This window comes from Amblyomma americanum, chromosome 8 (genome assembly GCF_052857255.1).
Source record: "Amblyomma americanum isolate KBUSLIRL-KWMA chromosome 8, ASM5285725v1, whole genome shotgun sequence".
NCBI classification, from domain to species: domain Eukaryota; kingdom Metazoa; phylum Arthropoda; class Arachnida; order Ixodida; family Ixodidae; genus Amblyomma; species Amblyomma americanum.
The window spans coordinates 68,888,586-68,900,480 of NC_135504.1; the positions used below are offsets into that span (position 1 = coordinate 68,888,586).

The window sequence follows — 11,895 nt, forward strand, 5'->3', positions numbered from 1 at the left end:
GAACAGTTGGGAATAAGAATAAATGGAGAATACCTAAATAATCTGAGATTTGCTGATGACATTGCCTTGCTGAGTCACTCAGGAGGTGAACTGCAAATCATGATCAACGAGTTAGACAGGCAGAGCAGATCGATGGGTCTAAAAATTAACATGCAGAAAACCAAGGTAATGTTCAACAGTCTAGCAAGGGAACAACAGTTCACAATTGGCAGCGAGAGCCTAGAAATTGTGCCGGAATACGTCTACTTAGGGCAGGTAGTGACAGCTGATCCGGATCATGAGAGGGAGATAACTAGAAGGATAAGAATGGGGTGGAGCGCATATGGCAAATTCTCGCAGATCATGAGTGGCAGTTTACCAATTTCCCTCAAGAGGAAAGTGTACAACAGCATAATCTTACCGGTACTCACCTACGGGGCAGAAACGTGGAGGCTAACGAAAAGAGTTCAGCTTAGGTTAAGGACAACGCAGCGAGCCATGGAAAGAAAAATGATAGGTGTAACGTTAAGAGATCGGAAGCGGGCAGAGTGGGTGAGGGAACAAACACGGGTTAATGACATCCTAGTCGAAATCAAGAGAAAGAAATGGGCTTGGGCAGGGCATGTGATCCGAAGGCAAGATAACCGCTGGTCTTTAAGGGTAACGGAGTGGGTTCCAAGAGAAAGTAAGCGTAGCAGGGGGCGGCAGAAGGTTAGATGGGCGGATGAGATTAAGAAGTTTGCTGGCAAAGGGTGGATGCAGCTGGCAAAGGATAGGGTTAATTGGAGAGACATGGGAGAGGCCTTTGCCCTGCAGTGGGTGTAGTAAGGCTGATGATGATGATGATGATGATCCTCAACGGAAAATCAATCCTATATACTATATTTTTCAATGCGAAACATTACTAGTCCCATTACGAGGAAAGCCGGCAGTGTGTGTGTGTGTGTGTGTGCGTGCACGCCGATGGTACAGAAAAATCCAGCAAGCAAAAAGGGTGACGTCATCCAGCGGCCATAGGACGCAGACAACAAGCCGAGCTCCGTCAAATAAGACAATCCCTTACATGTCGTTCGTCTACATATGTCCCCACTGGCAGGCCTCCGTATGACGCCCTTCATGTGATGATATTCGGATCAAAATTGTGGCAACCATTGGTCGTACAGCGCTCCGGGTGGTGTTATACGATGTCTCGTTGTATATAGCTTATATGTGCTAGTTAAGTCGGAGGATAGCTTGCGACAGGGATTCGAAGCGACGACCTATCCACCTTCAATTGTATGCCTTCCCAAAGTTTCGTATGAAAATTGTGATGCCACCGTTCGTCGTCCAGGTGGTGCCATTGGCGCGTGTGTGCTTGTATGATGTCATACTTTGAAAAAAAAAGTGATCGCCTGAAACAAAATCAGTTCGCAGACCGCAACCAAACGTCTGCGTCTTTTGTCCCTGTCACCCGCCGTGGTGGCTCAGTGGTTAGGGCGCTCGGCTACTGATCCGGTGTGCCCGGGTTCCAATCCGGCCGCGGCGGCCGCGTTTCCATGGAGGCGAACTGCTAAGGCGCCCGTGTGCTGTGCGATGTCAGTGCACGTTAAAGATCCCCAGGTGTCTAAATTATTCCGGAACCCTCCAGTACAGCACCTCATTTGTTCCTTTCTTCTCTCAGTCCCTCCTTTATTCCTCTGACAGTAATAATACACATAAGACCTCATCCCCTGTTAGGAAAGCTCCTCGTCCTCTGTCTTTCGTCGGCGCAGGAGAGCCAGTAGGGCATGGCTTTGGGGCGCATTTATGGAAGCTTGACGTGAGAGGTGTAGACCACGTACAGCGTGAACTCTTTCCTCATAACTTACGCCACAGAGGATAGTGATCAATGGGAGCTGCCCAAAGGAAACAGAAATGAATTGAAAGATTACAACTTACGACCTTGGTGTACCTGGGGATATGGCGAAATTGTCATCCGATTTAAAAAAAGCGTCTTTGAAAGATCAGCGGCTTGAACTGAATCGGAAGGTGAAACCCTCACTTGGTCATGTAGAAACTAGAAACGTCTATAGTTAATGAAGTTGTGACACATATGACCGCAACTTAATAACTGTTCGCGCAGCCATCAACCGTGCTACGCAAGATAGCCCATTGAATTGAAGGGATCAATTGTCCTTACAAAAATGGATGCCGAGTTTCTTTTGAACTTGCATAGGAAGCCTAATAATTCTAAAGGCTGTTTATGGGACTCATTTTTCATCGAGTCAGCTCATTAGAGTGTCTGGTTATTCTTTACCGAATCGAATGATATTGTCAAGCTCTGGCCGCAGCCAAATTGGATTCTACAGAATTGTCTCGGTAAAACTCCACAATTAGTGTGATTTTTTAGATCTTACTTCCTGTCTTCGCTATATGAACTCCCTCGATACGAGCGCGATACGTACGTACATTGTAGACAGTGTAATGCGTGAATTACAAGATGAGTATATGAGTATATTACATAATACTTTTATAGAGCTCGTTCCTTGTATTCACTAAATGAACACACTAAATGCAGTTGCTATGAGAAGTACAATACTTGAGCTGTTGTAATACTTTTAACGAGCCTATTACGTAACCACGTCCTCGCAAAGCTGACATGGACGCCAATGAACTGACGAGACTGACAACAGACTCTCAAGTCCCCATTGCGACCGTGTGGTTGTCACTGGGGCTTTGTACACTGGACCGTAAATGACGCTAATTTGAGAAACGACCCGATGTCCCAGTGAGGCAAGCTTTGAGAAGAAATGCGTGAGTTCACTCCCTTATCCCTTCCCTTACTGAGCGGTTCGGGTGTCCACCGAGATATGTGACAGTTACTGCGGAATTTCTTTTCCTCCAAAATCAACACGAAATGAGAAGAAAATTGGCCGGTAATCATCATTTAGGTAATCGGTAGGTCGATAATCAGTTACCGAGATACTGTACCACCCACCCACTTACCCATTCACTCACCCACTCACTCATTCATAAAGGAAAAGTTCACACTTTCGAAATCAGGTGTTCATTCTTCATTTGGAGAGGACACTTACGTTCGTCTTAAGGGTATGACTTGATATCTTTAGCGGGTTAATGTCCATACATGGAGAATTGGTCATTCTCTACTTAACATTCCTAGGTGGCTGCGAGTGCTCGTATTAATACCAGTGTGTGGCGCAGCGGTTAAAAGAGATGCGCCACTGCACTGGCAGGTGGCTGTTTCTATCACAAACACGTACTGGTTGGCATTGTGCAACCCACGTTGCTCTTCCGGAGCAACCTTTCGCACAGCTGCCGCATCGCTCCTCCGAACTTACCACAGCTTACGCGAGTTACTACCTGAGCAAGTTCGGGTAGTAACTTGCGTTAATACCAGCTGCACAAGATCGTGCGGTGAATGCACGGTGACAAATTCTTGGTCGGTGTTGGTGAGGCTATAAATGCGTTCACTCTAAAACAATAGAAAGAACAGTCGCGTTCTCTTTGAGGTTTAAGGATTTGTTTGATGTACTAAATGGAACCATTCTAAACCTGTCATCACAACGGAAAACAAGGACTTGATTGACAGCTCTCGCCTCTTTCTTGCACTCGCTGAACAAGCGGGAGATGGAAGTGGTGGCTTGATGGACATCCCGTGCAAATGTTCTGACAGAGCAGACTGCAGCGGGCTTACGTATCACAGTTTTCTCCGCTCTGTAGCAGACAAGGTACTTGCTGAAGCACTGCGGATTTAAGTAGGTCTTAACTGGAAAATTGAGTCAAGTACTGGAGCATTTATTCGGGACTATCCGCCAAGCAGGCGGCCAGAATGACCGTTCCTCTTTGCCGTTTTTCTTAAGAATATGCTTTCAGTATAAAGTATGATTAAACAGCCAAAGTCTGGAAGCTACGAGGTAGACCGAATGCGAGATGCACCTGTTGTTAGATTGGCTGACCTAGCTGGTCTATAATGTCATCAGGAAGCCTTCAGGAGCCGATCGTCGATGACTTAAGCAGATTCCACTCCGAGGCCTGTGAGCTTGGCCAGCGTGTTGTGCTGCAATGGTTACCCGCTCATTGTGGCGTTCCAGGCGACGATCACGCTGACGGTGCAGTGAGGTCGGCATGGCGACACCTCCTTGCTCTTGCCCATACCATTTTCTCGCAGTGATGGTGCCAGGCTTCTAGCTAAACAATCTTGGCAGACGCACCGCTCTTTGTGTTGTGATCCGCAGCGTCAATATAGACCCCGGTCTACGTATCGACCCTACCTGTGACTCCCGCATGCCGCGCGATATACATAGACGTGAGCGAAATTGCCTCAACTGAATTCGCCTGGACGTTGCCTTCACTAAATCCTATTTATATAAAATTGCTGCATCAAGTAGCACTCTGTGTCCCACACGTGGTGTGGCCGAGGATCTTCCACATTTGATCTCCCGCTGCCAAGTCTTCAACAATCATCGCAAAACACTTTTAAGTGCTTTAGGACTCCGCTAGGACGGCCTCGTGTACCTGGAGCATGTCCTTGGACCCTGGAGGGAGGCGGCTTCGGTTGTACGCGGGACAAAAGCATTTTTAGTGCTTTTGAGAGACACGGGTTTGGTGGACATTCTTTGACAATGTGTGTGTGTGTGTGTGTGTGTGTGTGTGTGTGTGTGTGTGTGTGTGTGTGTGTGTGTGTGTGTGTGTGTGTGTGTGTGTGTGTGTGTGTGTGTGTGTGTGTGTGTGTGTGTGTGTGTGTGTGTGTGTGTGTGTGTGTGTGTGTGTGTGTGCTTCATTTCACCATTCACACTTTCTTTTCATCTTATCCTCTTTTTTCACCATAATGTTCTCTAATCTTCTCTTCTTTCACCCTTACCTGGGCCCGGATTACGGAACTCGCTCCGACCGCTCTACAATTGAGAGCGCTCTAAAATGCCCGCTCCTATTGGTCGCCGGCGCCATTTTGAAAAGTTGCGTCACGGGAAGCTGCAATGGCGTCACGGACAAGAAAAAACGCATGACGTTGAACACCTAATTATGCCCGCGGTTTTAGACTGTTTTTTGCGACCGCGAAGAGTCGGTCTACAGAGTTTTAGAGGGAAAATGGCGGCGGCGTCGTCTGCTGTTTATTGGTGGCGGAGGCGGCAACGTCGGCGCCAGCAACGACGAAGGACGGTGTACGAGGACGAGCTGTTCCGTCGGTTATTTCGACTCGATAAGGAGAAAGTGGTGTGGTTGTGCGGCGAACTTGCAGACGAACTGCGAGGCGTACGGACGAGCGTTTTGTCGGTGCGGCGGCAGGTGCTGTGCGCTCTCCGTTTTTTTTGCCTCCGGGGGCTTTCAAGTGTGCGTCGGCAACGAGCAGACCGTCGGCCTCGCACAACCGACGGTGAGCAAGTGCGTGCGGCGTGTGGCTGAGGCCATCTGCAAAGTCGGCGCACAGAAGGGATGGGTGCGTTTCCCGGCGCACCCCGAGGAAAAAGCGGCAGCGAAGGCGACCTTCCTTCCCCGCGGCACCATCCCATGCGTCGTCGGCTGCGTCGACGGCACGCTGATTGCCATAAAAGCGCCGCGGGGAGACCCAGCAAACCGGGCAGCATTCTGGAGCCGCAAAGGATACTATACGATGAACACCATGATCGTGAGTAGACTGGCTTTCTGACCGCATGGGTTCGAAAGCCGCGACCTCGACAGTGGACGTTCACGTCCAAGATTGTCTGCCTGTGTTTCTCGCAGATCTGCGACGCAGACATGAAGATCCTTGCGGTCGACCCTCGCTGCCCGGGGTCTTGTCACGATGCCTTTTCTTGGCGCTACTCACGGCTGCGTCGGAAGGTGGAGCACGGGCTGCTGGAGGATGGAGAGTTTCTTCTGGGTAAGCAGCACTTCGACAGCACGTATTAAGCTACAGCAGTGGCTCATACCTAAAAGAGGCGGGTTATAACATGGATGACATGCAACAATATGATGTATCGTATTTATTTTTGTAAATTTACTGTTACTGCTGGTGCAGAGGCACAAGAAACATTGTTATAAAGTGAATCGTATTTCAAGCGTAAAACATCAAGGCAGAAGAGGTGTGCACATCGTTATTGTCGTGTAAGATATCACAGTACATCATTAACCTAGAAGGCTGTGCTTACAGAGGTACCCCTTAGTCATGAATATTCTGCATGCCTATGAATTCTGGTTCAGCATACTGGCTTTGAGCTGCTTGATATGAATCATTTATTACATAGGCAACAACACACTTCACTGCAAATTTTGGTCGTGCAGGAGACAGTGGATATCCACTGGAGCCGTGGCTGCTCACACCAATGTCAGGGCATCCTGGTGCAAACACTGCAGAAGGGCAGTACAACGCAGCACACACCTCAATGCGATGTGTTGTGGAACGCTGCATTGGTGTTCTCAAAAGCCGCTTCCGGTGCCTTCAAAGGTACCGGACACTCCACTACGAGCCGGAGCGAGCGGTGGTCATCATTGCAGCGTGTGCTGCGTTGCACAACATCTGTCTTGAAGAAGCCCTGGCTGCAGACGAAGACGACACTACTGATGACCCTGACAACAATGGACCACCTCTGCTTGCCGGGTACTTGGCGGGGACAGGATCCCGCATGACCTACCTGCGTGGTAGAGCCATGCGAGACCGTATAATTGGCCTCTTTGGCACAACCTGTCCGCAGAGGCAAGCACACCTGCAGATGGTGCGGCGACAGCAGCAGCGGCAGCAGCAGCGGCAACAGCAGCACCACCGGCAGTAAGCCCTAGACCATCTGGCAGCTGTGGCTGCAATGACTCGCCGTGCTGGCGTGGCGAGTTGTCGTAGCCACTCTTGCTACGGGCAGTGCCATTGCCCTCTGTTAGTGCGTGAGCCCCTGTGTGATATGATGCCCTTGGCCACTGGTAGCCACATTCCAGCATTTGTAAATTACTTTTTCTTACGTGTGCTTGAAAGCCTCCAGTGTCAAGATATGAAGTGCACACACCAACTGCTGCTCCACCGGCAGTGGTCACCAGTACGCCTTTCAGTGCATCAGCAAGCTTGCCGCACAGCTACTGCACTTTCTCCTTCTCAAGTCGAAATACACGCCGAAACAGCTCGTCCAACAAGTGAAATGCATCCTTGTACACCGTATTTCGCCGTTGCTTACGTCGACCTGCCCACTTAGGCAAACAGTTGCTTGCTGTAACTATGTGTTTGATGAATGTGCACGAGGGAAAAGTGTGGTGTGGAGACTGCTAGGAACCAGTAAAGCGTTTGTTTTTGCACCACGTTTATTCATTGGTCACAATAATTTTTTTCGCCACAGCTGTTCATACTAGTTTGCCAACTGTAACACACAGCAGGGAAACAAAAGCATGCAGCATCAACAGTGATTTGCATATGCCTTGTCGAGTGCTGCGCAGAGATTGCACAATAACAGTTGTATCTTACACTCTGGCCAAACGGGCGAGTTGGCTGTACATTTTTAAGGTGAACAGTGCGAAAGACATAGCCGGAAAGCACAGGAAACACAGGATGAGCACTCGTCCTATGTTTTCTTTGCTTTCCGTCTAAGTCTTACAGGAAACACAGGATGAGCACTCGTCCTATGTTTTCTTTGCTTTCCGTCTAAGTCTTACACGCTGTTTGCCCCTTAAAAAAAAAGCTTCATCTTGACTGCCAGCTTGAATGCTAGTAATCACAGGTTTGGCATGTTGTGCAGACTTGTAGGCCCGATGCAGCCCTGGTTTGCAGTTTTCTGAAACACATTGCATAACTGGTGGAATGCACAGCAAGTGCTACACAAGACATTGCTCTTCGTAGATTTTACTGGACTAAAAAATCATGTTACGTGTAAAAGACACACGAGTATCACAGACGATGATGCCAACATGGCTGCGTTTGAAGTTGTAAAGGGATCCACAAACGAGAGATATTAACATTGTTGCATCATACCTTTAAAGGCGGAGCTCAAGCATCCGCCAAATTTTTTTTTTGCCTGCATTCAACACTAGTTCAGAAGCGACTTTGGACGAATGCTGGCAAGCCTCATTTTTCCTCGGGTCTACTGAGGATAGAACATGTTACAATGCACACAATGGACACTTTACGGAAAAGCAGGAAAAGTAATGCGAAAAAAAACGACTCAGGAACATGCAAACAACCTTAACAGACACAAAATCGAAGTGTTCAAAATTTATCCAGAATCATCATATTATGATGCCCTTCATAACTACAGTCACTTCTGAACAACTTTGCCCCACATATTGCACTTGCCCACATATTGCAATGAAAGAAAACAAGCACTAGAAATTGCACCTTGTGCACCTGCCACAGCTGCAGGTAAACATTTGAAACGAATGGAAAATAAAAGAGTATAGGAGGCTTTCACACCTGGCAGAGCTTAAATTACATAACTGGAAGAAAATAAACAGTGTGAAGCATCCGGGCCTGCAGAGCTTACAAGAAATAAAAAAAATGATGCTATGGCACATGACAGAGATGATCTTGAATAAATACAAAAACAGAAACCAGACAGAGAAGCAGACAAGTAAATAAACAAACACATAAAACAGAAATTTTAACAAGCAAACTAAAAATAGTTCAATGAGTCTGCACCTGGCAGAGAAGTAAATAATGTTCTTGAATAAATATAAACATATGAAGATGTTCTTTTATAAAAATAAAAACAAGCAAATAATGACATAAATATGAACAATTCAATGTGGTGCAGGTGGCTCAAGCTGCTTTTGTAAGATTAGCGTCAGTAGGTTCACATTCTTGATGAGCAGCTCTTGCTGACCATTTGACGCCTGCACAGCATCTGTCACCTCCCATATGGCCTGCATGCAAAAATACTTCCAATTACAAATTATTACTGACAACCAATTTTGAGATCTCGCTTAAGCTTTATGTAAAATTTCAGGTGCTGAGATATTTTGGACAAAGTATGGCTGTAGAAGACTCGTGTCAGTTTCATAAACTCAGCTGTCCCAACCACCTCCCACAAGAGGCGTCAAAACAGAAGTAGAGGTGCTCAAAAGAGAGCACTGATATTTATGCTTCAGGTGACGGCTTCGACTCTTCAAAGTGCAGTGTGCGCAGCGAGTACACACCTCCAGCATGCTTTGCTGAAAAGCAGCGTCCTGGCGGTTCCGGGCGTCAGTAAGGGAATCCAAACGATGCGATTCATACAGCATCTGGCGCAGCACCTTATTGGCCCCATCGTCTCGCCGTCGCTTCCCAAGAAGGCTAGGCGTGGCACGCGTTGAGGGCTGCAGTGGGGGCTCTGGTGTGTGCTGCTGTGAGGGCTGCGGCGAGGGCACCGGTGTAGCTGTCGGGAAAGAAAATGTGCTCATCACGTGGTGGAATACGCAAAACATTTGGTAAAATGTGTTAGAGGACTTGACATAAATATACAGGACAGCAATCTTGGGCAGCATTGTAGTAGCATATTTCATGTGCACATTTGCTAGACTGCTAGGAGATGTCACAGCCTCACTGCAAGAGAAATAAACATTCTGCACTGCGTGGCAAAGCCAGAGAGAGATAGTTTTGTGTGTACTGTAGAATCTCTGCAGTATTTTGGCTACTGCTGCAAATTCTGCCAGAGAGTATAGTGCTATTACTTTCAATCAGCTGCCAGAAAGGGTAGTATGGAGCTTGAATAATAGAAAGCCAACTCACGGTCTGTGGGGCTCCGTGTGTCTTGTCGACAACTTGCTGAGGCTCCCCGTTCATCTCCTCTGCTGTAACAGGGTAAAAGGTGCGGCTGATTGGTACTGGCAAACCATGAAACTAAAAGAGCACTAGCAAGAGAGAAGCAATCAATAATGCTCAACCACTTGTCTATGCATTCCTGCACCTCCTCCGAGACTAAAATACACCACAGATGGAATAAACAGTGCTAGCAAGGCGCAAGGCAAAGACATCATGTTTTTAAACGGCCGACCCCTTGTTGTTGAGAATCGACGCAAGCTGGATCCACAGCTCGCGCTTTTCAACAGCTGTGTATGAGTTTGTTAGGTCGGCAGAAGCCCGAGCCAAGAGCGGATGGCTCTTCATAGACTCTATTACGATTAGCTCTTGCTCGCTAGGCATTCTTCGAGTTGGCGCCATTTCGAGACTAAAATTCCCGCTTAGAGAATTGCAGCAGCGAACACAGCGGGGAAAACAAACAGGGAATAGTTTCTGTTCCGCTTTTCGAAAGCAGGGAATAACAGGGAAAAACCTTTGCTCTGAGTTCGGGCTAATATGTTTTTACAGGAACATATGCGTGTGCTGCGCTGCAGCAACTTATATAACAGCCAAGAACGACCGAAAACGAGCAAGGTTGTTAGCGTGCGCCCAACCGCCTTGCTTGGTTCTTGCTCCTTCCCAACTGAATCATTTGTGCCAGACGTTTATGAAGCCAAAAAAGTGGATTTTATCCAACAAGCCGTGCTTCGTGGACGCCTTGTATTTGCTAAAGTGAAAGAAACAGAACCCAAATCATATGCTTGGCATGTGGCATCTTTAAACCAATAACACAGGCTTACCTCAAGTTGTCTTCGTCGATTTTCGGGCCCGACGTTTCGTGCAGGTTCCTTTCTGGAGGCCCGTGACCTTCACTGGCTTCGATAATTGTTATCCGCTCACTTTGGACAACCAAATAGAACCTTGATTTCAGACGACGCCTAAAAAAGCAGGAACTAGCCGTGGGATCAGCTGTTTTTTAGAAGGCCGCCATTTTCAGTGTTTACATCTGCCAGCGCGCCCTCATGGCAACAAAACTTACCCACGAAAGCAGTTATTTGCAAAAGTGAATGTCCTTCTTGTTTTACTTCATGGCAATGAGAGTGAAATACACTTTTATGAAAGAATAAAACAATGTTTATTTTATTCACTGCGTATTCTTATAAAAAAGTTAGCATACGGCCCCTTGCCCTGCAAATTGGCTTCTTGTCGTGAAAATAAACTCTTCCGGGGCGGCACCCTACTAGCCATTGGTTGATTCCGCGTTCCGTCACGCGTTGACGTCTAGCCTTGTCGTCATGCTGTCGTCATTTTGACGTAACGCTCTACAACTTTAGAGCGAGTTCCGTAATTCGGGCCCTGGAGTGGCGTGCTGGGCCGACAACCAGGCAGACCTCTCCTGTTCCATTAAAATCCCTCCTCCCTCCCTCCTAGAGCTTGCGCTTCAGGAGGACGAAAGACCCGAGACTCGGCTTCTGAAATGCTATAAAATTATGTGCCGAGCACAGAGCTTGTAGGACTCCGACAGGACGGCCCTGTGTACCTGGAGCATGTCCTTGGAGCATGTCCTTGTACCTGCAGCATGTCCTGTGCCAGGCTTCGATAAAGAAATCAAATCCTTATACAGCAGCCGATGAGGATTGGGCGCAACCTCGAATCTACGGATGCACTAAAAAAACGAGCAAATCATCAAAATATTGGAAACTCTATCCACACATGGCTTTCTACCTTCCTAATTAGCTGCCGGCTGCCCTTGCATCTGACATACAACCACCGCCAACACCCTCTATAACCTCTGCTCCCCAGCAGCCTGACACGCTGCATAATGACGGCATTCCTTTCACCAAGCCCTCCATTGTTGCCAGCTTGTTTATGAGACTCAAAGGGATCCAGGCATGTTGGCTAATTAGTCACTTTAGACGGATGGCCGCTTAGAAGTGGCTTAGAAGGGGGCAGTGGGCACGCTCGGACACAGGCGATTGTCAAAAGGTGTCTTTTGTTAAGCGTCGTGCCAGCGCCATCTTGAATTTCTAGATGGCTCCGGTCGTGCGTCCTCCTCCCTTGGTGCTGGTTTTTGTTTTTTCTAATTGGTTTTTTGGGGAAAGGAAATGACGCAGTATCTGTCTCACATATCTGCGGACACCTGAACCGCGCCGTAAGGGAAGGGTAAAGGAGGGATTGAAAGAAGAAGCGGAGAGAGGTGCCGTAGTGGAGGGCTCCGGAGTAATTTC

General features: G+C 47.8%; 1 long non-coding RNA gene across 3 annotated transcripts; it reads right to left on the reverse strand.

The window, feature by feature from the left end:
- Positions 1-7,203: 7,203 nt before the first annotated feature.
- On the reverse strand, positions 7,204-10,676 carry LOC144101862 (uncharacterized). Of its 3 annotated transcripts, none has more exons than XR_013308077.1 (4): positions 10,468-10,676; positions 9,617-9,678; positions 9,046-9,263; positions 7,204-7,688 (listed from the first exon to the last, which is right to left on the reverse strand). It is a non-coding gene; the product is annotated as an uncharacterized LOC144101862 (long non-coding RNA). The 3 variants fall into 3 exon arrangements; XR_013308078.1 differs by lacking the exon at positions 7,204-7,688 and adding an exon at positions 8,191-8,772; XR_013308076.1 differs by lacking the exon at positions 7,204-7,688 and having other exon boundaries at positions 8,780-9,263.
- Between the last annotated feature and the right edge of the window lie 1,219 nt (positions 10,677-11,895).